General features: G+C 36.7%; 1 long non-coding RNA gene and 1 pseudogene across 1 annotated transcript in view; one reads left to right on the top strand and one right to left on the bottom strand.

The window, feature by feature from the left end:
• LOC139042530 (uncharacterized) overlaps positions 1-27211 on the top strand; it is a 79822-nt gene that overhangs the window by 40217 nt on the left and 12394 nt on the right. The window lies entirely within an intron of this gene.
• On the bottom strand, positions 13111-14408 carry LOC106837155 (small ubiquitin-related modifier 2 pseudogene; annotated as a pseudogene).

Below are 27211 nucleotides of genomic sequence, written 5' to 3'. Positions count from 1 at the left end.
CCTCTGGTTAATAAATACAGGTTAATAAGTAAAGGGACTAAATGTCCCTTTAATCATTATTCAAATTATCTCTCTTTTTTTCCCTTTTTGCTTCCTTCTCAAAATTATTCTTTGTTACAGTTTCTTATTTAAAACTATTTTGCTACATATAGCACATTTCAGGTATAGGCCAATAGAAGGTAGGGTTCAAATAATCACTGTAGTAAATGTGTCTGGAAAGACTTTCTTCTCTTGCTTCCCATGATGGTGTACTCTCCTGGTTTTCCTCCTACTTCACTGGCTGCCACTTCTTGGTCTCCTTACAGGCTCCTCCTCCTCTACTTGACCCCAAATGAAGGAGCGCTTCTGTATAGAATCAGGAGTTCTCTCCTTATTCACTATCACTCCATAGGTGGTTTCTTCTAGTCCCATGGATTTAAATACCATCTGATGTTGATGAATACAAATTTATATGTCCAGCTCTGAGCTTTCCTATCAGTTCCAAACTTTTATATCCGATAACTTACTTGAAAACTCAACTAAATGGCTGATAGCAACTCACATTTAATTTGTAGAAATGGAGCTCTTGATGTCCCCCAGTCTACTTTTCTCCTAGGCTTCTTGATTCAATAAATGATGCTATTATCCATTCAATTGCTCATTCAAAACACAAAACAAAACAAAAACCTAGTCATTTCATTGACTTACGTGGTCCACATCAGACCCATCAGAAAGCTCTGTTGATTCTACTTCTAAAATATATTTCATATCCACTCCTTCTCTCAATTCTTACAACCACTACAATAGACCAACCCACCATCCTTTCTTATGAAAGGATGAGAGACTGCCTTTCAACCAGTCTCTCTACTTTCACTCTTTAACTTCTTCCTCCATGTATCAACCACCATGATCTTTTAAAAATGTGAATCTTATTACTTCAGTAACCACATGATATACATTTAAGAACTTTCCATTGCACTTAGAATTAAATTAAAAGTCTTTATTGGTGTGTTCTTCACACTTTTTTGTTCAAATGCCCCTAGATATTTAAAGATGGGCAACTAAGAGTAAATATAGGAGAAAACTTCCTTGCATTAAAAAAAAATCAACATGTTAAAATAAAAGAGTTACATAGCTCTGCTAAATATATTCAACTAAATATTAAATAAAACAAGCAAAATTATTTTGTAAAATCATCCTTTAGTGAGATGCATAGGACTTTTATTTTCAATTAGACCATATTTCTGTAGATTAATATTTTTTTATAGCTAGAATAAGACAGGGTTCAGGGTTCAGCATTAGTTCTAGTAAATAAATGACAAGCGATAGGATATATTAGAGTATATGAGGAAGCCTTAGGCGTTAACCTAATTCAGCCTCACCTTGTTTTTTGAAAAGGGCCTGACATGGCTGTTGAGCATGCTTTGTATATGTGCTTTACCCATTTGCTATGTTCCAAAGATAAGAACAAATGGTCTTAACATAAAGATGAAACTTCCCCCACATTGGCATTTCCTTAAGGATAAGCATCTCTCCCTAGGCTAGGAATTAATTGTTACGCTCACCCTGTGACCACCCAGCTAGAGACAATAGACCTGCTGTGTGAGTCACTGTGCCGGCTGGGCCATCTCATGACTGTTGTAAAAGGGACATTCCAATCATGTGATACATGCTCTTTGACAGTATATAACCACTTTGTACACCCCATTTCTTTGGTGCCCTTCTTTCCTTAGGGAAGGAAGGCCCCAGGCTAGTCCTCGGATCTGGCTTGTAATAAACTCACCCCAATTTTGATTTATAGATTGGTTATGGATTATTTTCATCAAGAGTTCCATTCTTTTTTTTTTTTTTTTTTTAAAGATTTTATTTTTTCCTTTTTCTCCCCAAAGCCCCCCAGTACATAGTTGTGCATTCTTCGTTGTGGGTTCTTCTAGTTGTGGCATGTGGGACGCTGCCTCAGCGTGGTCTGATGAGCAGTGCCATGTCCGCGCCCAGGATTCGAACCAACGAAACACTGGGCCGCCTGCAGCGGAGCGCGCGAACTTAACCACTCGGCCACGGGGCCAGCCCAAGAGTTCCATTCTTATCGTGGACTTTAGTATTTTTTTGCATAGCCACATTTCAGTTGTACACATTGTTCAGATATGCCTTAAGTGTAATAGAGAGATGAACCCTTAAGAATTATTATATATGGTTATATTTGTAATTTCACTTCATGGCTAAAACTATTAATTTATTATTATGCATTTGGCGAAACAAACACATCCTATCAACATTTGAGAGGGAGGAAACCATTCTAATTGACCAAAGTTTGTTTTCTATAGTTCAGAACATAACATTATAGGTTGTAACTTCGGAATGTTTTGTTCTACACCCATACTTAAGTGGATATTAAGAATGCAACTTTGTAGAAATTAACAGCAAAAAAGAATAGAACCTGTTAGTCATTATTAAATATGTGCTTATAAAATGTCCACTATTTACAGGAGAATCTATAATACATTCCTGTGAAATTTTTTTTTGAGATTCTGTATTTCTTTTTTTTTTCTTAAAGATTCGCACCTGAGCTAACATCTCTTGCCAGATTTCTTTCTTCTTCTCCCCAAAGCCCCACAGTACCTAGTTGTATATTGCAAGTCCTTCTGGTTGTGTTATGTGGGATGCTGCCTCGGCATGGCTTGGTGAGTGGTGCTAGGTCTGCGCCAAGGATCTGAACTGGGGAAACCCTGGGCTGCTGAAGTGGAATGCGTGAACTTAACCACTTGGCCATGGGGCTGGCCTCTCATTCCTGTTAATTTAAAGCTAATAAATGAATCATGAAAATATATAAAATAGTGGATAAGTGGCTGAGTGACGATAAATAAATGACAAGCAATAGGATATATTGGAGTATGTGAGGAAGCCATTTGGTGTAAAACTATTTTGGCCTGAACTTATTTTTCTAAAAGGGCCTGATGTGGCTGTTGAGCATGCATTGTATATCTGCTTTAAGTATTTGCTATGTCCCAAAGAGAAGAAGAATGCCTTTAAAGATAAGGATGTAACTTCCTCCACATCAGAATTTCCTTAAGGATAAGCATCTCTCTCTAAACTAAGGATTGGTTGCTGACCTGCTGCACTCACCTTGTGACCACTCACCTTGAGACTACCCACCTGCTGTGTTCATGGAATTGCTGTGCTGGTAAAGCAATCTCGTGACTCTTGTACAAAGGGATGTTCCAATCATATGTGATACATGCTCTTTGACTATAGATAACCACTCTGTACACTCTCACTTCTTTCAAGTGCTCCGTTCTTTTGTGAAAGGACTCTCCTGGGCTACATGGTCCTCAGGGTAGGCCCATAATAAACTCAACCCAATTTTGATTTATAGGTTAGTTGTGGATTATTTGCATCGACAGTGACAACAAGCAGGAGGCTTTCGCCATGTAAAATGGTAAGTATGGCTTCACAGTACTCCCTGATGTTTTAGCAACAGTTAATGAGATCTATATTTCCCAAAACTCTGAATAAATATTTAAAAAAAGAATTTTAAAAACCTCTATTTTATCTCTAATATATGTATATTTTCATTTATAATGTAATGTTGATTGGAGGAAAACATAGAACCTTTGACCTTGTCCTTAACGTCGTGCAAAACGTGCAGCTGAGACACAGACTACTTCGTGGACAGTAGCAGTGTACAATATCACTGGCTGTATTACCAGAACTCACCCAAAATCATGGCCTTCCTTAGATCTGTATCTAAACTGAGTCTTGTGTAAAGTGGAACTTATAGTCACTGATTCTTAGAGTGTGCATCATATACAGATTTCAATATACTCCTTTCTTTATAGATTTATTTCTAAAAAGGCTTATAGTTATTGAGTTTTGATTGCTATCATGTTATCTTGTTTAAGTTTTCCTACTTAAAAGGTATCTCTTTCAGAAAATCATAGTGTTTGAAAATCCATACTTTTTTTTTTTTGAGGAAGATTAGCCCTGAGCTAACTAATGCCAATCCTCCTCTTTTTGCTGAGGAAGACTGGCCCTGAGCTAACATCCCTGCCCGTCTTCCTCTACTTTATATGTGGGACACCTACCACAGCATGGCTTTTGCCAAGTGGTGCCATGTCCACACCCGGGATACAAACCAGCGAACTCCAGGCCAGCGAGAAGCAGAACGTGCGAACTTAACTGCTGCACCACTGGGCTGGCCCACAAAATCCATACTTTTTAAATGATGTATTTTTCCCAGAAATATATTTAGAAACTTAAATAGGATTAAATAATGATGTTAAAAAGATAAAATGGCTTCACCATTAATTTTTTTCAAACCATGTACTTCATATTTCATGCCACTGTATTTTTCTTTTTCTAGTTTAATTCTTTTGATAATTATGCTTCAGATTGCAGATGCAGTCACAGTAGGCTATCTTTCCAAGGTGTGGGTCATTCCATCAAGACATATGCATTTGCCTGTTCTCTGAAAACAGTCTCAGCAAGAAATGGACAATTCAATTTTTATTCAGGCAAAGCAGAATTCTAAAAAGCAGGCTGTAATTTTAGGATATATTTTGTACATCACCTTGAATTTGATGTATTGACCCTTAAACACTATTTTATTTTTCTACATGACAAATAAGAAATATGGAGAATCTTAAATTTTTTTTTGTTGTAAAAGTAAAGCATGCTTATTATATTAAAAAATGGGGAAGTAGAAGGAATAAAATACCACGTCTTTGGAAGAATGTGTAATGGTTTGGAGCACAGATTTTTAGGGTCTAATAGACTAAGTTCATATCCTAGCTGTGCCATGAACTAACTGTATGACCTTGGGAATGTTAATGTACTTGCCTGTGCCTCAGTTTCTACAATTGAAGAATAGAGACGACGTTAATACTAACTATACCATAGGGTTGCTGTGAGATGAAATAAGTCATTCAGGTAAACCATCTGGCTCCAGGAAATATTTAGTAAGCATTCACTAACATCATCCAAAACAACCATTGTTGATTATTTGCTATTATGCTTTTTTCTCATGTATTTTTAACATTTGTTATAATAATAATATATGAATATGTATGCATGTATCACTTTTCTTTTAAAATTAATTTTTAATAATTTTTTTATGACTGCAAAATTGTTTCTTACTCTTTGTAGTAAAAAAAATGCAGATAGCACATTGGCTAAAAAGTCTTGTTCTGGTCATGGAAGCCATTTAAAATGCTTTAGGGAGAGGGATAAGGGGCACATCTGTACAGTAATGGATGGCAACTAGATGAACGCAATGTAGTCTATACAGAAGTTGAGATATAAGGATGTACACCTGAAATTTATATAATATTATAAACTAATGTTACCTCAATAAAAAAAAGTACTTTTTCTAGAGTGTCTTAGAGCACTGGTATAAACAGTTGAGCATAGCCCTCCTCATCTGTGAGAATGCACAATATAACTGAACATTGGATACTTATCCCGAGGGAAATTAGACATCCCTCCTGGTAATTTATCTTCAGAGAGCACTTACAATGGGGTCCGTATGCTGCCTGCCTCAGTGATAGATATGTAACTTACAGTCAGTGTCTCTAAGGGAAACAGTCCCATTTACCACCCATCACCAGTTTCTATCTTGTTTCACCCAGGATAGAGTTCCCAGAAGACTCTTTGAACAGGAAAGAAGCTCTAACATTTTGTGAGACTGAAATATCTTAGTCATTGCCGTAGCAAAATACCACTGGCTGGGTGGCTTAAGCAACAGAAATTTATTTCTCATAGTTCCGGAGGCTGGAAAGTCCAAGATCAAGGTGCCAGCTGATTCAGTTTCTGAAGAGGTCTCTCTTGCTGGTGGGCAAATAACCACCTTCTCACTGTGTCCCTGCACAAAGAGAGAGAAATCTTCCTCTACTTACAAGCATTCCTCTTATATGCATTTCTATCGGATTAGGACTCCATCCTTATGACCTCATTTAACCTTAATTACCTTCTAAAGACCCTATCTCCAGATAGATACGGTTATATTGGGGTTAGGGCTTCAACATACAAATTTTAGAAGAAAACAATTCAGCTCTCGTATTCTGTACAGGTGAAGAGGAATTCAGGAAATGTCAATCCTATAATCTGGGTGAGTGCATTCTCCTTGCCCTACTATAGGACAGAAAAGAAATTTCTCCATTTTGTTGAACATCCCACATAATATCCTCATTAAAACATTTAGTGAACAGCTTACTGTGTGCTAGGAACGGTGCTGAGTCCTGGGGCTTGAGCTCTGTTCTTCAGAAACTCCATTGCCTCCACATCTAAACTCAAACTATGTTTCAAGTCTTTCAATGATTTGACCTCATCCATTTGGCAAAATTTACTTCTCACATAGTATTCCAGTGTGAACCATTCACTCTACTTCATCTGTTTTTCTGCAAATGCTTTTGAGTGCTTACCATATGCTGAGTATATTGTAGGCATTGCAAATACAGCGACAACCAAACAAAATCCCTGCTTTCATAGATTTTAAAGCTAGTATGGGGCTCGGACAATAAACAAACAGAATAACATGATATCAGTTAGTAACCCTTATTGTGAAGAAATAATGATAGAAGGAGAGAGAACAATTTAGGGGAATATATGTGCCATTTTACATACAGTGGTTAAAGAAGTTTTCTTGAATAATGGGGGTATTTTAATAATTGAGGGAAGGAGTTGTGTGACTATTTAGGGAAAGAGCATTCTAGGTAGAGGGCAGAGCAAGTGTGAAGTTCTTGAAGTGGGACCACGCTTGAAGTGGAGTAGCAAGCTGACCAAAGTGGGTGAGTGCAATAAACTAGAGGAAAGAATGGTGGAGATATAATTGAAGAGAGAGCCAGGGGCCAGATCATGCAAGACTTTGGAGCATGATGTCTTTGAGTTTCAAGTAGGAAGGAAGCCTTTGGGAAGTTTGATGGCTGTGTTGAGAATAGGAAATAGCAGGCAAGTGTGAAGACAGGAGGCACTAGCAGTCATCCAGTCTAGAAGACCCATCTCTGCCTCATTATTATGTCTCACCTGCATTCCTGCTTCCTCCCCTTTTCTCTGATCTCTTAGTTGGTATTATACCACTCTTCTCTCCATTTGTTCAATCCTTTGTGATCCAGCTCAGGTCATTGTCTGATTTTATTCACTTCCAGCATATTTTATACTGGGGAAAAACATTGCAGGTGACTTATTTTCACATCTTTCAAATAGTTTAACACTCCTGGATTCTGGCAACTAAATCCATCATTTGGAAAATGATTTCTTAAATGTGTATGATTCTATTTTATTAAAGTAACACTTTTTTTTCCTGCTTTTTTTCTCCCCAAATCCCCCCAGTACATAGTTGTATATTTTAGTTGTGGGTCCTTCTAGTTTTGGCCTGTGGGACACTGTCTCAGCGTGGCCTGGCGAGTGGTGCCATGTCTGTGCCCAGGATCCGAACACGTGAAATCCCGGACTACCGAAGCAGAGCACGCAAACTTTACCACTCAGCCAAGGGGCCGGCCCCATAAAGTAACACTTTTCTTACCTGCTGATTTCTGACTCCAAAGCCTTCTCTAAATGGAATGCAAAAGAGAATCCAGAAAAATATGCCTCTGGGCTGCCAGAAAAGATGCCCTAAAGTCCGTATGTTTTCCTCTTGCATTCTCATATCCACAGACGACTGATAGAAGAGACAGATGATAGAAGAGACATGTTAGAAGAGATACATGGTGGACTTGGCAAGAAGTTTCTCTCTTTTCCTGTTTCTAGGGATCTCACTTATTATCCCACTGACCATAAAGAAGAATTTGTTTTTCCCCAGCTGATAGGATGGACTACTCATCTTACTCAGCATAATATAGGGTAAAGTCAGTCCCACAGTATGTAAACCACTCCATCAGTAGGCAATATTAGGGACACCTGAAGGAACGAACTGGGATGTTCTGACCTGAAGGAGCAAGGATATATCTGACATTTTTTAAAGTTCAGAAGTGAGAGGTCCTGGGAGAGCTATAGTTGACAAGTTAGAAAGCGTTTCTAATTCTTTTTTTTTTCTTTTTTCCTTTTAAGATTGGCACCTGGGCTAACAACTGTTGCCAATCTTCCTCTTTATTTTTTTAAGGATTGGCACCTGAGCTAACAACTGTTGCCAATCTTTTTTTTTTTTTCCTGCTTTGTCTCCCGAAACACCCCCTGTACACAGCTGCATATCTTAGTTGCCGGTCCTTCTAGTTGTGGGATGTGGGACACCGCCTCAATGTGGCCTGATGAGCAGTGCCATGTCCCCGCTTAGGATCCGAACCCTGGGCAGCAGAGCACGCAAACTTAACCACTCAGCCATGGAGCCGGCCCCTCTAATTCTTAAGCTTTCTGTTCTTCTCTTCCACTTCCATGTCTTTCCACTGTTCATCTTCCTTTTTATGTATCTCTTTGCCATCTCCCTACCTGGGAGGAAGGAGGGTGAGTTTTTTGTATCATCCTATTTAATCAGTCTATTCTTTAAGAACCAGAGAGAAATTTCTGGAAATAATGAAAAAATAGAGCACAATGCTTAGACATTGTATCTCAAGACTGCCTGCTAAAGCATTACTCTTTATAATGGTGACTGCATAATGCATTTATTTAAGTTTAGCATCTATTTTTTATGTTGCAGCTGTGGCACCTGAATTAATCAAGATTAATAATGGCTCTGCAAATAATGAGCAGTGTTGAAACAACTGTGGCATTGGTTCTCAATGAATGACTGTTGAATTCAATTTCAATAATAATCTGTCCCATTAAATGAATGACACAAGTCCTGAGAAAGACAACTTGTATATCCTGCTCATAATTATGACAGCTCTGAGGAGATAGGAAGGCCCTTTGTGGGCTCCTTAAAAAGACAGTAAAATGGAAATTTTACTCAGGTTTCCAACAGACCTCTGGATTGGGCCAGAGTGGCTTGAAACTTGCTACTATCAGTTATTGGTTGTGTGAGGTATAATTTCTCTAAGTTTGAATTTTCTTATCTATAAGATGGTAATAATGATTGACACCACTCTTAGACTTTGACAAGAAAGGCCCTTGCCCTGGGCCCTACTCTGGCCCTTTTCTGACTATGCCCTTCCCCAAGGTGTGAAGAGTTAGCATGGCTAAAGACATGTGCCCACCCAGAGCCTGCAGCACCCCTGTATCCACCCCACAGACCACTCCAAGTATCTAGGACCCCAGAATTTTAGGCTTATAGAGCTCTGAGTCTGCTTTCAGAGCCTGCCTGAGGTAGCCAAGGAGGGGCTGCCTGAGGGATGGGAGGGTGTGAATGGAGCTTGTATGTTCAGCTAGACACCCACAGTTGTGCATTTCAGGCACCTTGTGCAGTGCAGGTGGAGCTTGAGACAAGAAGAGAAGAATGGTGCACATAGGATGGGTACCCTAGGGTACCCGTGGGTATCCTCGGGCAGCCACATTTCTGCAAACCTCCAAGGAATGAGAACAAGAAATTTGAAACTGGAATTCCAGGTTGTTATGATGTACATTTTTCAAGGTAGGGGGCTGGAATATATTTTATTTAGCAGGTTGTTACCTTGATTTACTATTATTTTTAAAGATCATTTGTAATTTGAGATAATCGCAAATTCACATGCAGTTGTAAGAAAAAATACAGAGGGATCTCTGGTACATTTTGCCTAGTTTCCCCAAATGGTAACATTTTGCAAAATTATAGCATAGTATCACAATCCAGATATTGACATTGATACAATCCAAAGATCATGTTCTGATTTCCCCAATTTTACTTGTACTGCTTGGTGTGTCTGTGTATATTAAGTTCTACCACCTGTGTAGGTTCCTGTATTTATTACCACAGTCAAGACACTAAACAGTTCTAATGCCACAAGGATTCCTTGTGAATTTATTACTTTTAAATATATAGACACATAGAAATGTCTCAGCAAATGAGGGAGAGTAGTGTTAAAAATAAATGTTTGACTTCGGCTAAATTGAAAGTAAAGTAATCTATCAGAAAGCAGGACACTTCTGACAGGGAAAACCCTTCCTGAAACCAAATGCTACTATTAACCCAGTGATTCCATTGGGACAGGTGTTTTTTTTTCCCACACGGGCATTTATAGATGGGGATTGTGGGAGGGTTGTACTTGAAATTGCTGCCTCTGATTCCCGGGTCAGGTTGTTTCTCTGTCCTTTATTGCTCAATACTCCATATCTATATATTGTTAGCCCAACACTCCTTTTATTGTTTATTGCTCAATATTCTGTGTCTATGAATACAGGAAAGCTGACCCTGAGGCAACTCTCACATTTTAGCAAAGCTCTTAGGCTTCCTAGGAGCACTGATTTCCATAGAGTTTGTAGGAGAGTTGAGGGCCGTCCTGCTCATCTTATTAGGAACCTACAAACTTCTCAGGCTTACACTCTACCCTGGATATAGGTTTTAGGGCAACTAGGCCAACTCATGTTCTACTGAGTGGTTAACAAGGCAGAAAGGGCTTTTATTACCTGCTAATAGTGGGAGTTACTATTGAAGCATGTGAAAAAAGAGAAAGCACTATGCAAGGAGGAGATAAAAGATAAGACCCACAGAGAAATAATCCAATGAAAAGAATTACGGTTAGGTTATAGTCAGGATTCAGCTTTGGAACAGTCCCACCCCTGAACTCCCTGCAGCTTGTCCCAAATGTTCTGCGGTCCACCCTGGAATCCGTTTGATGGTTGGCAGGAGCTTCTGTTCTACCTCCGTCCACCAGATACAGCCTGTTGGCCCGCTGACAGGCTGGCTCATTCTTCAAGCTCTTCTTTTCCAGTCTTTTGGCATCTAAGTCTCTGTATTTTCAGCAGTTGGTTGACTCCTAACATGAGCCAAGACCTAATCTGGGAACGAAGCCAGGATCCAGGGCAGCCAAAAAGGCAAAAGTTGGCTGTGAAAATAAACCTAGTGCTTCCTCAGGGACTCTGGGTGTTAGCAATGCTATGGAAGCAAACCCTTTGTTTAATTTAGGGTCCATGTTTTTGGTAGAGATATATATACACACACACACACATATTTTTTCCCATATATATGTTAGACAAATGACTGAAACCCCAAATTTAGTGCAACTGTGAACATATATTTGTGATAGTTGCTAAGAACATAATCTGGGTAGCAGAATTACATAGGGAGGAGTGGGAGGGAGCAGAAGGTAATTCTATTTGCAACTTGAGTGCTGTCAAAGCATATTTCGGGAGAAATTTAATTTTATTTCAGTCTTATAAGTCTTTTTTGGTTCTTTAATTTTTTTAAATACAGAAAGATTATTAATAAATAAATAAGACCATTATCTTACCATACAGAAAAAATGACTGTTAGTTTCTTTTCTTTTATCCATATATTTACCATAAATCATATTTGTAAGAGTTTAAAAGTAGTATATGATTATTATACAAAATATGGAAAAATCAAAAATAGAAATGAAATTAAAATCATCCATAATATACTACCCATAACACCACTATTGACATTTTGGTGTATATCCTTCTAAAATGTGTGTGTATATACCATTTGTGAAAACATATGAAATACATGCTTTAACAAAGTTGAGTTATAGTATATACCTATTTTATAATCTGCTTTTTCTACTTAATGATGTAGCTTGAACATTTTCCCATATTCTTATAAAACATGACTTTTAATGATTAAATAGTATTCCATCACACAGATGTGCCATAATTGACTTCACAGTTTTCTTATTTTGGATATGTGAGTGGTTTCCAATTTGTCATTGTAGAATAGAATGTGGCAGAAATTTAGTACTTCTGCATTCGGTGTCAGAGGGACTTGCTGAAAATGACTGTTCATTCTGTCTGTTGCTGCCAGCCCCTGCTGTTTCCAGAAACTTGCTGTATCGACCATCTCTTTTCCCATTAAGAGCATGGGGATCTTATTATAAAGGTGGTATAGCTAAGAGTGTGGCTGTGGCAAGGCCAAACCGACCTGGGTTCAAATCTTAAACCTGCCATTTTCCAGCTCTCAAAGACTCAGTTATCTCACATTTAATTAGGGTTATTGTAAGGATACATGAGACAAGGTACCTAAATTTATGTTGCTATTTAGCTGATAACAGTGTTATCACTTATTTTCTCTTCTTTGAGATGTATTTATTGAGCAGTTGAATGTGGCAAGCATTGTGTTAGGTGCTGAAGATACAAAGATGGGAAAAACAAGCATAGCCCTGGCCCTGTGGCTTTTGACAGGCCAGTGTTATAGAAAATCAACAAGCATCATGTTTTTAAAAATTCAGAATTGCAGCTATGCCAAGTGCTAGGAAGGAGAGAGACCTGGTACAAGGAGATCTGTCAGAGGGGATTTGATGTGGCCACAGAGGGGCTCTTGTGTTCTCAGAGGGAACATGGGCCTTTGCCCTTTGATTCTGGACAAGAAGAGAGGGCTACAGGGAGACTGGTATCTACCAGGAAACGCTCAACTTGCTCTAAGATCTTTTCTTGTCTTCTCTCCCAAATGAAAAGAAACTGTATGAATGTGACTTTGCAATGGTACACTGCAGACTGGGACCAGCAGGAAATGTCTTTAACTCTTTCCTGCCCACTGTGCATGGCCTTTGATGATCTTTCTTGTTTATAGTATCTGTGCTTTCATAGCCTTTTGTCCATTCCTCCAAGATGGATTGTTGAAATATGCTTCTTTGCCTGAGTGTCTGTTCTCTCCCATCTTCTTTACTCTGCCGCACTGGCAATCGTCATATTGCCAGGGCTTAGCAGGGCACCGGGCACACAGTAGGTTCTCACAACATGCATGGTAGGGCAGCTGCTAGAGAGGGTTCAGTGAAGAAGGGGACGAAGGCATTCCAGACAAGGAGACATGAGGTAAATTGGTGAGAAAGGATGAGCAACATCACCTGCAATAAGAGTATCAAGGTATGGCTGTATCAGGAGCAGGGAGAGGCTGGGGAAAGGCTGTTAGGTGGAAAAATAGGAGACGACACTAGGAAAGTAGTTGGAGCTGAGTTGTGAAATGTCTTCTGTCATTAATACTAGAAACAAATTTTAAGAAAACAGACTGGAAAAGAGAAGAGGGCTTTAAAAAAATAGAAGTTAAATACTGCTAATTATCTGACAGCACAGAAAAACAACAGAGAGCAAAATAAATCCTCCCAGCTGTGATCAGCTTGCTTAAGGATCTTGAACTTCACAAGCCTCTCGGGAGCTAGAACCTTCATGGTCTGCTATCCTTGCAATCATGAAGTTAATATCATCTTCAATGTCTGAAGGTAAAGGGGCCTTTAAAACAGAGAAATATAGCATCTTATTTTTTAAAAATTTTTGGTTAGTTTTTATATTTTTATTTTAAAATATATAGACAATAAGATTTTATAACTTTAACATCATGAATACATTTCTCATTATTAACAAATGTCTTCATACACCAATAGATTAGAAAGTTTACTTGCATAAACTTTCAAGTTTATGTAGCAAAGTAAGAAATCTCATTGTTACTGGAATAAATAGGCACTTAATATGCTTGGCTTCATTCTGTTATCTATGGATTATAGAGAGGTTTTATGTGAATGTGTTCCTGTGTGTAAAACTGTGTTTCCAAAGAACTCACTTAATTACCTCTTGTCCTAATTCCTAGAGACACACTTGGGGGCTCATACTGACTGGGCTGTGAGGCTGCCTGCTATCTCATTCTGGTCTCTTCCCTGAGGATTCAGGATTCCTGACCTCAGCCAGAACGGATTATACCCCATGAGTGGGCAATCATATAGATTTTGCCAACAAACATTCTGATTTGGTGCCAAGCCTGGGAAAAAAATAGGTATATAAGAGTCCAAGAAAACAGATGCCACACTCAAATTAGGGTAATTTAAAGAGGGTTTATTTATGAGAGACTAATTACAGAAGTTCGGAGGAGTGAAGGTCCTATCAGAATTTCTAAGAGATGAGTAACTCCTTTCATGCGCAGCTTTGCATATCATTGCCTGTTTGGAAAAGAAAATGCAGTGTACCTGTGTGCATACATCAGCAATTTTATGTACAATTAAAATGAATCAAGAAGAGGAAAATGAAAGACTAAAGAAAATCTACCATAGTCATCAGGGGGTGTTGAAATCAAATCACAGTTTTCTAATTTAGACTACATTGCCTTACGCAGGAGCACAGTTCTAGAGAAAAGTAGCATGTTCTTTCCTTATTTACTAGACAAGCTCTGTCTGCTGCTGGAACACACCAGCAGTGTCTTGATTCTCCATTTCCAGCTCTGCAGGAGCATCTGTTTTATTGATTGGCTGCCCACCAAATCAGGAGCTGATCTGCCTTATTGAAAAGCCCTGTGTTCACAATATGTTTTCATTAGTTTACTAAGTGGTATAAACATCTTAAACTGCACTGCAGCACCTCCCCTGCAAGTTCAAATTAATTTGATCTTTATTCTCAGTCTTGACTCTGTACATGGGCTTTTCATTGGCCAAGGTCAATGTGGAGTAGTTTTAGCTGCTATTTTACAAAAGAGGTGCTGGACAGCATCACACTAGCACACAGACAGCATTAGGAGACAGCAAGAGAGGGAGGTGATAGTCTTTCTGGAAGTTTTAATATTTTGCTTTTGTATTTACATGTTTAGTATAACTGGAATTGTTTTTTGTATATAGTGTGAGGTAGGGACCCAATTTCACTTTTCTTTATATGGATTTCCCCCCCAGCACTATTTATTGAATAGTCCACCCTTTCCCCAGTGATTTGCAATGCCACTGAACACATATAAGGAAATGTGTGTTGGTCAGATTCTGAGCTCTGAATTGCGTTCTATTGGTCTGTTTTTTTTTCTTTTATAAAATTAACTACTTTCCTTTCTTTTTCCTTTTTTTTTTTATTGAGGTAACATTCGTTTATAACGTTATATAAATTTCAAGTGTAGATCATTATATTTCGATTTCTGTGTAGACTGCATCATGTTCACCACCCAAAGACTAATTATCATTCATCACCATACACATGTGCCAGTCACCCCATTAGCCCTCCTCGCTCTCCCCTTCCCCTCTGGTAACTACCAATCTAATCTCTGTATCTATGTGATTGTTTGTTGTTGTTGTTTTTATCTTCTATTTATGAGTGAGATCATACAGTATTCGACTTTCCCCCTCTGACTTATTTCACTTAGCATAGTACCCTCAAGGTCCATCCATGTTGTTGCAAATGGCAAGATTTCATCTTCTTTTATAGCTGAGTAGTATTCCATTGTGTATATATACCACATCTTCTTTATCCATTAGTCCTTTGATGGGTAATTTGTTTCCAAGTCTTGGTTATTGTGAATAATGCTGCAGTGAACACACAGGTGCATATATCTTTACGCATTCATGTTTTCATGTACTTTGGGTAAATACCCAGCAATAGAATAGCTGGATTGTATGGTAGTTCTATTCAAAATTTTTTGAGGAATCTCCATACTGTTTTCCATAGTGGCTGCACCAGTTTGCATTCCCACCAGCAGTAAATGAGGGTTCCCTTTTCTTCACATCTCCAACACTTATTTCTTGTCTTGTTAATTATAGGCATTCTGATAGGAATGAGGTGATATCTCATTGTAGTTTTGATTTGCATTTCCCTAATAATTAGGGATGTTGAACATCTTTTCACGTGCCTTTTGGCCATCTGTATATCTTCTTTGGAAAGATGTCTGTTTAGATCTTTTACCCATTTTTTAATGGGGTTGTTTGGTTTTTTGTTGTGGCGATGTATGAGTTTTTATATATTTTGGATATTAACCCCTTATGAGATATATGGTTTGCAGATATCTTCTCCCAGTTGTTGGGTTGTCTTTTCATTTTGTTGATGGTTTCCTTTGCTGTGAAGAAGTTTTTTAGTTTGATGTAGTCCCATTTGTTGATTTTTTTTTCAATTGTTTCCCTTGCCCGGTCAGACATGGTACTTGAAAACATGCTGCTAAGACTGATGTGAAAGAGTGTACTCCTTATGTTTTCTTCCAGAAGTTTCATGGTTTCAGGTTTTACATTCTAGTCTTTAATCCATTTTGAGTTAATTTTTATGTATGGTGTAAGATAATGGTCTACTTTCATTCTTTTACATGTGGCTGTCCAGTTTTCCGAACTCCATTTATTAAAGAGACTTTCCTTTCTCCATTGTATGTTCTTGGCTCCCTTGTTGAAAGTTAGCTGTCCATAGATGTGTGGGTTTATTTCTGGGCTCTCAGTTCTGTTCCATTGATCTGTGTGTCTGTTTCTGTGCCAGTACCATGTTGTGTTGATTATTATACCTTTGTAGTATATTTTGAAATCAGGGAGTGTGATACCTTCAGCTTTGTTCTTTTTTCTCAGGATTCCTTTGGCTATTTGTGGTCTTTTGTTGTTCCATGTAAATTTTGAGATTCTTTGTTCTATTTCTGTGAAAAGTGTCATTGGAACTTTGATAGGGATTGCATTGAATCTATAGTCACTTTAGGAAGTATGGACATTTTTAACTATGTTAATTCTTCCAATCCAAGATCACAGAATATTTTTCCATTTCTTTATGTCTTCTTCAATTTCTTTCAACAATGTTTTACAGTTTTCAGTGTACAGGTCTTCCACCTCTTTGGTTAAATTTATTCCTTGGTATTTTATTCTTTTTTTGCAGTTGTAAATAGGACTGTATTCTTAGTGTATAGATGCACAACTGATTTTGGTATGTTGATTTTGTATCCTGCAACTTTATTGCATTCATTTATTATTTCTAAAAGCTTTTTGGTATATACTTTAGGATTTTCTATATATAAAATCATGTCATCTGCAAATAGAGACAATTTCACTTCTTCTTTTCCATTTGGTTCCCTTTTATCTCTTTTTCTTGTCTGATTGCTCTGGCTAGGACTTCCAATACTATGTTAAATAAGAGTGGTGAAAGTGGGCATCCTTGTCTGGTTCCTGATCTTAAAAGGATACCTTTCAGCTTTTCTCCATTGAGTATGATATTACCTGTGGTTCTGTCATATATGAGCTTTATTATGCTGAGGTACTTTCCTTCTATACCCATTTTATTCATGGTTTTCATCATGAATGGATGCTGTATCTTCTCAAATGCTTTCTCCACATCTATTGAGATGATCATGTGATTTTTATTCTTCATTTTGTTAATGTGGTGTATCATGTTGATTGATTTGTGGATGTTGAACCATTCCTGCATCCCTGGAATAAATCCCACTTCATCATGGTGTATGATCTTTTTAATGTATTGTTATATTCAATTTGCTAGTATTTTGTTGAGGATTTTTGCATCAAGGTTCATCAGTGATATTGTCTTGTAATTTTCTTTTTTTGTGTTGTCCTTGTCTGGTTTTGGTATGATGGTAGTGTTGGCCTCACAGAACAAGTTAGGAAGCTTCCCTTCCTTTCCAATTTTTTGGAAGCATTTGAGAAGGATAGGTATTGTCTTCTTTAATGTTTGGTAGAATTCAACATGGAAGCCATCTGGTCCTGGGCTTTTATTTTTGGGGAGGTTTTTGATTACTGTTGCAATCTCCTTACTGGAGATTGGTCTATTCAAATTCTCTGTTTTTTTTTTTTATTCAATTTTGGAAGGTTGTATGACTCTAAGAATTTATCCATTTCTTCTAGATTATCCAATTTGTTGGCATATAGCTTTTCATAGTATTCTTGTATAATCTTTTGTATTTCTGAGATGTCCATTGTAATGTCTCCTCTTTTGTTTCTGATTTTATTTATTCAATGCATTACTTTTAAATCAATGTATTCCTACCAACTTGCTAAACTAATGGCTTAGTTAGTTAGTTTATTTGACTTAATGTTGCTATTTTGTTGGGTAGAGTTTCCTCCTTTAATCATCAGTTTGGGGGAGTATTTTTCTATTTTTTACTCTTCATTAAAAAGTTTAAATTAGCTTATAATTTTTCATGAAAAATTTTAAAATTCATATTGGGATAATATAAATTTATAGATCAATTTGGGAAGGATCCATATCTTTAAATATTATCTTCTTATCTATAAGCATGATATATTTATCCATTATTTGTCTTCTTTAATGCTTTCAAAAAGTTTTATAATTTTCTCCGTAAAATTATCACACATATGTTATGCCATTCGTTCATTCATTCACTTATTATTTTCTTAGAGAGCTTACTTTTCAAATAGCAAATTTGCCAGCATTGTGTCCTTCTTGATTTAAGATCAATGTGGTTTTTTTCATTAGTTGTGATGTTTACTGTAGGCTTTTGTAGATATGTTTTTATCAAGTTAAGTTCCTTTCTAGACTTAGTTTTTACTATGAATAGATGTTAAATTTTATTGAATGCTTTAATTCATCTGTTGAGATGGCTATAGGGTTTTCTTCTTAATGTGGAAAATTACATTAATTGATTTTTGAGTATTAAAACATTCTAACATCTCTATTCAACTTGATCATGATGAACTGTGTTTTTATACATTTAAATTTCTCTTGAAATTTCATTTAGGATATATGCATAATTTTGTGAGATGGATTAACCTATAATTTTCCATTCTCATACTGTTCTTGTCTGATTTTAGGTCAATATTTTGCTATCCTTATAAAATAATTTAGTGAAGATTTGCTTAATTTTTTGTTTTCTGGAAAAGTTTATAAAAACATTTGAATATTTGATATAAATTACTAGTAAGCCCTAAAGTCTTGGTGATTTTCTGCAAAGAGGAGGTTGGTTAGAATTTTACTATTAATTCAATTTCTGGTTTCAGATATATTCAGATTTTTAATTTCTTATTAAGTTATGTCTGATAAATAATGTTATAGGAAATATAAAATTTGTCCAGGTTTTCAAATTCATTGACATAGTATCTTCTAAATGTGATTATAGCTCTAGCTATGACCTTTTTTGATTCCAAGTATTTTATATTTGTTCTTCTCTCTTTTTTCCATGACTTCTAAAATATGTATAAAATGTGTATATGCATGACTATGTAGGCATGCACATATGTGTATATGTATACTTGTCTGTGGGGGGGTGTGTGTGCACTCTTTCACACTGTGAGAAACTTGACTCCCAACAACACCACATTTACTTAATTGTTCAATTCTATAATACATCTAAAGCAGTTTTAGCACCACTTCAATATGCTATCTAATGACAATTTCTATTACTAAGAACACTTTTGGTCTTAAGGATAATTTTGTGTGATAAAATTTTGCTTCACTAGCTTTCATCCTTTTTTTCCCTTTCAGTGTCTTTGCATTTTAGCTTTGACTCCTATAAATGACATATGAATTTCCTCATCTGCTGTGACAAACTCTGTTTTTTAACTTGCTATTTTAGTTCATTCACATCTGTTATGATTACTGTGGATATTTGGACTTATCTCTAACATTTTATATGGTACTTTCTATTTGTTCCTTTTTTTCCTCTGCTTTTTTCCCCTCCTACATTGCCTTCATTGGATTGATTTATTTTTTGCTCTCTTTGGTTGAAAATTATATATACTATTTTTATTTTTTAAAGGTTACCTGTCAAATTTTGATATGCAGATGTGTTATAATGATGGCTAATATTAATTAATAACTCTATATGAGAACTTTAGAAGACTTAACTCTAATTTCCTGCCTCTCATCCTACATGTTATTGATAGCAAGTATTTTATTTCTGTTCTATCTTTTACTGTCCCTCTCATCCAGTAAGACTTATATCTCTAAGTTTATTAAAACTGCAAATACTTTCAGTGATTTGTTACTTGTAACCAAATGAATTTTGACAGGATGATAGAGCAGCTTCTCCAACTTCACATTTGGGTGTTTCTGCTAAGAACCTACTCCTTCAACACTATATAAAAATTAGCAATTGATATTATGATGTTTATTATTAATCTTAGAGAATTGTCTCCTCAATGAAATTATACTCAGAGGAAGAAGCATACATGTTAAGTATTTTAGCTATGAGGAAATAATTTGAGGACAGCAACCATATGCCTGAAAACCATTTCTCTTGTTCTAAATTTTAGAAAATTATCTCCTTAGAATTTCAACTCTATCAAAATGAGATAATATGCTAAACTAAGTAATTTACCAAAAGCTTGCTGTCAAGGAGTTCATCGATATTCTCTGGAAAGCAGTATGGCTTACATCTGCTTCTGGCTAAGTGAAACCAGAGGCTCAAACTGGGAAGAAGCATGGAGAAAAGGGAACTGGAATGGAGGTCTGAGAGATTTGAGCAGCAGTAAGTTGAGGTACTAGGCCCTGGCGGTGGAGCTCAAGGACAGGGTTCAAAATGTGGAGGACCAGCAAATGGTTAACACAACCTCTTCTTGCCTTGATGTCCAGTTCTTATAGCACTTGAGTAATTCTTCTAAATTCTTCTATCATCATTACAGGCCCCATTTTTGCTATGAATCAACGCATTGAGGAAGTGTCAATGTAAGCCCTCAAAACTGGGATGGGAGGAAAAAGAGGATCAGATATGAATGAGCAGGATCCATTATTACTGACCTGTGAGCAGAGCAGAGGGGGCATAGCAAAAGGAAACATAATTCTAGGTGCCAGGATTGCAGTGTGGTAAGTGAAGGTATCGGATTCAGAGGCTCAGTCCAGGCTCAGAGCTGTTAGAAGTGAGCGAGAAGTCAAAATTTAGGGGCTCAGGTCTGGCACAGACAAAGTACAGAGTGTCTCATAAACAGCGATGATTTGCTTTTGTTTGCCTTTTTTTGACTGCTTACTGTGTGCCAAGAAATTCATATATATCATCTCTAATGTTCTCAAGAATCTTGGAGAATTGGAGTATTTTCAATCCCTATTTTACATGAAGAAACTGGGATTAAAAGGTGTTAGGAGATTGACCATTTTACATCTATCAGTCAGCAGAGCTAGGATTTATGTATCAGTTTATTTTACTCAGAGTCTGTGCTTTTTCCACTACAGCTTGCCATCTCTCAATGAAATGAATTCCTGTTCCTTTCAACTGGGTCTTGACAGATCCAACCACAGGTTAGGCTGAAAAATACACATTTTTCCTTCTTTAAAATATGTCTTGGGTGGATTTTCTTATTCTGCACTTCATCACAACCTCTTTCTCCAGACATTTTTATTAAGCATAAATCCGCAGGCAACTAATAGACATTAAAGGAGTTAGGTCAGATATCCTACCTGAGAACCAATATGTGGAAAGATTACCTACCATATGAAATGAAAAAGAAAATGTTTGTAGTACATGTGATAAATGGGTGCTTCCCACGAGATGCCCTAGGAATAGAAGGTTTGTGATTTTTGTTTAGGAAAGATTGTTTTCTTAATAAGATCTATGGTCTCATTTAATGGAAATGAACCCTGGAAGATTGTCAGGGATTTTATGTGGATTTGTACTGCTTGCCAGAGATAGTAAATAAGATTGTCACTGCAGCTGATTAATTTTCGGGACAAAATTTGCATCTCCTTTCTTCAGGGATAGTGTTGCCATGGTGATGTTATGACATCAAGCTTTGCACAGAGCATTGCTGCTTCTTACCTATTGACTTTGGCATGTGTTGGGTAGAAAGAATATCTTGACCATTTGCGGAAGATTTTTATATGTGTTAAAGCCAGGGTAAGGATATAGAATTGTCTGTTAAAATTTTGACTCTGTGACTGTCTTAATACCTCTTTCTATTTTGATGGCCGTTGTAATATTCTGAACATAAGTGTGAAGACCAAACTATATGCTTGCATTTGCATAAATGTAAGCTTTCAGTAAGTGTGTTTCTTTTACACTCTGAAAATTGTACAGTCTTTTATTCCTATTGAGCAGGAGAATTGGAATCTTTGCATAGTGGAAAGAACATTGACCTTAGAGTGGGAAATAGAAATTAAAGTCCAATATTGCTTTCTACTATGTGACTTTGAATTTAATCTCCGTGAATTTTGTTTTGCTTATTCATAAAGTGTGAATAGTTTCTGTTGTTGAGAAGATAAAAAACCACTTTCCAGGTATAAAGTATCATCACATATGAACTTCCTGGCAACACAGCACTCTGGTTTACCTTCGGGGAAACTATTCTCCATTATTTTCAATCCATAATGTTCGGATTAGACTGACAATTTCCCTAGACATTGACCGAGGTTGTGACACAGAACTGGCCAATTAGCGTTCTGAATCTCCCTGGTCATAATAAATAGTTTAGGATGGATTCATAACACAAGCCACGCCACTGAGAAACCTTCTTGAGACTTCTGTTGAATATATTTAGAGAACTATACTCTCTTTCAAGTATAGTTGCTTAGCTGGTAGGATATAAGTCTGAGTTGAGAGATATCTGTGTTACCAGTTGGGGACATTTAGCCTAAAAATCAAGTTGACACATAGAGAAACTGAGCTGAGGGAGAGAGATGGCACAGTTTGACCACTTGCACTCTTCAGCATCTGCTCCTTAATGTTTCAAAAATTATGTGAGCTGATTTATTGCTTAAGCTGATTTGAGTTGGGTTTCTATCACTTGAAACTGAAGAAATTCTGCATACTTGAATAACCAACATACTTATATAGATACACAGATTATTTTTAATTAAAAATTGCTAATTATCTAGAATTTTGCTCATAACTAGAGTAGTCAAAGATCAGCCATCTCTGACTTTGATATAACATTCCCCTTAGATGTTTCTCAGTTGAATTTTTTTTTACCATATTAACATTTCTTTTTATGAACATTGAATTGGGTCAGTTATGTAGTAAGTATAATTGATTTTTTAGAATGGATATTTTTTTGCTTTATTTGCTGGGATTTTACTTATTTTTTACAATAAGTAATGAAACCATGACACTAGGGATATTGTTTATGGAGGGACAAATGGGTGAGAAGAGGACCAAGGTTAGAAGCCTGAAGACAGTATGTCATACATATACGGAGAAGGAAGAGTCCATGAAGGAGAATGAAAATGAAGGTAAAGTGCTACAGAGTCTAGTGAGTAACTGAAATCTTTCAGGAGTGGGATAAAGATCTGCATATTTAAATGCAACACAGGAACCCAGTAAAATAGAGGCTGAAAATTTCCTTTGGGATCAGCATTTAAGAAGCTATCAGTAATTAGTGAGGGCAATTTCATGAGATTTGTTGAGAGGTTCTATTTCAGTGAAATGAGAAATGGGTGAATATTTAAAAATTGGAGTTGAAAAGTGGAGATAACTAATTGAAGAACCATAAGAAGAGAAGGAGAGAAAGATGGTGGAAATAGGAGTAGAACATAGGATCAGGGAGAGTTTAAAATATTTTCAGAATGGAAGACCCTAAGTATGTTGATAGGCTGAAAACAAGCAGCCAGTTTAAAGGAGATGTGACATATAAAAGGGGGAATTGATAAAGGTGGGCCCCAGCTGAGAAAGAAAAAAATGAATAGCAGAGCATATATAAATGTGTTGGCCTTGAACAGAAAAGACACCACCTCTGAAATCAGAAGAAAGGAGGCAACAAGTGTGTCAGTATAGAAAAGTATGTTGACTGGGAATTAGAAAGCTGGAGATCACCACTGATAATTTTAATTTTCTTACTGAAGGAGAAGGCAAAGTTATAAATGAGACAAGGAAATTTGGCCACTCTAAAAGAAAAACAGAGCTGGACAGTTGTTAAAGGTGGCAAGACAGATTTTATTCTAGTACAATAGGAGAGAGACTTCAATATGAACTGAGCTCATCTTTGCTGAAACAAAAAGTGAGAGGCTTTTTAAATGCTGGGGTGTCCTAAAGGAAAAGGACTGGAAGACATTGGTGGGTGGGGAGGCTGATCGATGTGATTAGGCAAGTTGTGTTTGCTAATTGGCTCCTACCCTCACACAGAAACTGGGAGAGAGGGCCCTATATTTCTTGATGGTTACGTTTCAGAAGGATGGCTCCCAGATTTTTGAGAAAAACATTCCTGGATTGTAGAAGATACATCTCAAAGGGTTAGAGAAAAGATTTACAATGGCAAATTTCCTAAAGTAAATGACCTAAGACAAAGGAGATCAGGAGCCCATAGTCAGGTTTTGGCTGGAAGAAACAGCAAATTCTCTTGGCAGCATTGAAATTTCTCGGGCAGGCATTTTAAGGGGTCTGGGCTCATCACCCTAAGGACATGGCCTCAAGCTGGCCATGATCTTGCTAGAGTTTGGCCAAGAGAAGGGTGTTTGTCACCACACTGGTACTGACTTTCCCAAGATCATACTGATTTGGATGATTTAGGTGTAAATCCAGGTGAAGCAGCGAGCCCTAAATATAGACTGAAATTTAAGCAATCTCATAGAAAACTCTCTAAAATGATCATATAAAAATTGATGACAGAATGTTAAGTTTAGAGTAATATGGAAAACTGAAACACACAAATAGATTAAAAAGCGCATAACTACACAATTAGAATCATAAAAGAAGGAACTATGGAGCAGACCCAGAAGTCAGGCACAACTGTTTCACTTTGCCTACAGCTTTCAACACTGTCTTGTAATATGGAGTTGATTTTTAATTCCACAGCATATTACTTCATCATGCATTCAATGTTTTGATCATTCATAAGATTTATTGAATACCTACTATATGCCAAGCACTGGTCTGGGGATGAAAAGCTCAATATAATTGAAACTATTTATGAATTGTGTGCTGTATATATTTATGCTTAATTTAACTGTCAGTAAATTTTATGTGATTCAGTACATGAGGTGGTGAAGTTTTACTTCTGAATCTTTTTATTTTGCATAATGTTCTGAATTCAAAGATATCTTTTAGGTATTGTTAATGAGACATGTTTGAACTAGAACAAACTCAATTGACATTTGTAGGCAGCACCTCTTTCTTTTATTGGGCAGAATCCTTGTACTGACATGATTTCATCAAATCTTTGCATCCACATGGCATTGTGTAATATGATGTCTGAGAAACATAACTAATGAATCCATGAAATCAGTTGTCTTAGTCTGTTGGGGCTGCTATAACAAAATGCCATAGACTGGATGGCTCATAAACAATGGAAATTTTTTCTCACAGTTCTGGAGGCTGGGAAGTCCAAGATCAAGTTGTTGGCAGATTCAGTGTCTGATGAGAGCTGACTTTCTGACTCATAGATGGCCATCTTTTCATGGTGTCCTCGTATGTCAGAGAACAAGGGATCTCTCAGGGGTCCCTTTTATAAGGGCACTAATCTCACTCATGAGGGCTCTGACATCATGACCCAATCACCATCTAAAGTCTCCACCTAATATACCATCATCTTGAGGATTAGGATTCTAAAATATGACTTTTGGAGGGAAACAAACCTACAGTTCATGGCATTTAGTGATGTTCTTCATTTGGTAAAGAGAATTTAAATTTTATGGTGGATTATCTTTTGTTTTGTTTGCTTGTATTTATTTAGTTTTTATAACAACTAGAAAATCCATGAGATTAGTGATGCCACAAACTTACTGTGTCTTCCAGTTCTCTGCTCTCTACTTCTGCATTATCTAATCTGCTGTTATTCTTATCCTATGAAGTTTCTGCTTTTGACATTTTATTTTAGTCTTTCTTAAAGTTGTATTTGTTTCTTTTTTATATCTTCCATTTCTTTTGTTATCTTTATTTTTTCCTTACATCTTTGGGCGTATATAGTGTATTTAAATCAAATGTTTTAACATCTCTATCTGATAATTTCATCCTCTCTGTCATTTCTAAGTGTGTTTCTATTGACAGATTTTTCTTCTAGCTATTGCTCATATTTTTCCTGGTTCTTCATATGTCTGCTCATTTTTGGTTGGATACCAGACATTTTAATATTATGTTATCAAATGCCTAGATTTTGTTATTTTCCTGTAAAGAATGCTGGACTTTGTTCACAGTAGGGTTAACTCTTGTATCAGTGTGATCATTCTGAGGCTTGTTTTAAGGTTGTTTATAGTGAATATAGAGTAGCCTTTGCTTTAGCTCCAATTCTAATGTCTGGCCTTTTAGTAGTATGTTCACTGGGGCCTTTTACTCTGGCTGTTGGGAACTTGAATTATTCCAGGCCATATGTGAGCTCAGGAATTTTTCATCTCACAGGTTTCTATAATTGTTCTTTCCTCATGGTATTTCCCCCTACATATGCACTGATTGCTATTCAGCCATAGCCTTAAAGTAACCCAAAGATAAATTTCTAGAATTTTTTCACTTCATAGCTTCTATCTCCCAGGGAATTTTATCTACTTTTACCTCTTGAAATCTGAGCTCTTTCTTTAGGCTCTTTTCCAGTCATTCTTGTCTGTGATGCTATCTGAAAATTGCCTCAGGCAGAAAGTATGGACACTTATAAGGTTTATCTCATTTGCTTTATTTTTCTCTGGCATCATAGCCTTACACTACCTACAGTCTGATATGTAAAAATAGTTTTTATTTTATATAATTTTTCTAGTTGTTTATGGCCATAGGTTAATTTTGGATTCTGGTACTCCTTCAATATTGGTAGTGGAAATCAACTTACTTGCTTTTTGGGTAGCTAATGGTGAAATAGAGAAAAGAATATCATATATCTGAGTAAATTGCTGGAGAACTAATTTTAACTTTAAAGGACAATCTTAATAATTGATTTTCCCTATGACCCAATAGTTGAGCATGTAAGGGAAAGGTAAGATTTAAGGGAAAGAGGTAAGGTAAGGTAAAGGTAAGATGTAAGGGAAAGGTATTTGACTCAGATGAACACACATACCAAGCACATCCATGGCTCATGAACCTTGATTACTGCCTACATGCTGTGACTTGGCATATGCCTCCAACTCCCTGAGATACGTGTATTCTTTGGTAGGAGCTACTTGCCTGAAGTCATCCCCAGAGAATTTATTCCCCATCATGGCCATTCAGCAGAGAGTATTTGAATCATAGTAGCTTATGGTTTTATTATTCCAAGTAATTTTGAATTTTAGATAGGAGGCTTTAAATTGAGAAGCACCTTTGAATGACTTTGATGTTGCTTTTATAGTCACCGTGATAGGCAGCATTGTTAAGAGAAACTTGAACTAGTCTACATTAAAAAAATGAGCTGTTTCTGTTTTACTCCCTTGAGGGGCAAAGAAGACAGGGATATAGCATAGAAGTGGAGAAGAGGAGCTAGAATAGAGGATAAAATAGCATTGTGGGAGACTGGAGCCCTGGTTATAGATCTTTTAAAGTAGAGAATTAGTAATAAGAAGAAGGAGAAGGAAGAAGAAGAGAAGAATAAGGAAAGAGGAGGTATTTGAGAAAGAAGACTACCTAATAGTAGATTTTAAGTTGTTTGTGTTTCTGTGATGTAAATACATCTAACATCCAAAATCTTTAATAGGGTTGGCTAAACACAAAAATAAATGACTGAGTAAATTT

This window comes from Equus asinus, chromosome 2 (genome assembly GCF_041296235.1).
Source record: "Equus asinus isolate D_3611 breed Donkey chromosome 2, EquAss-T2T_v2, whole genome shotgun sequence".
In the NCBI taxonomy this organism is placed as follows: Eukaryota; Metazoa; Chordata; class Mammalia; order Perissodactyla; family Equidae; genus Equus; species Equus asinus.
Note: the sequence above shows the minus strand (reverse complement) of the source record. Positions and strands in the feature narration are given on the sequence as shown.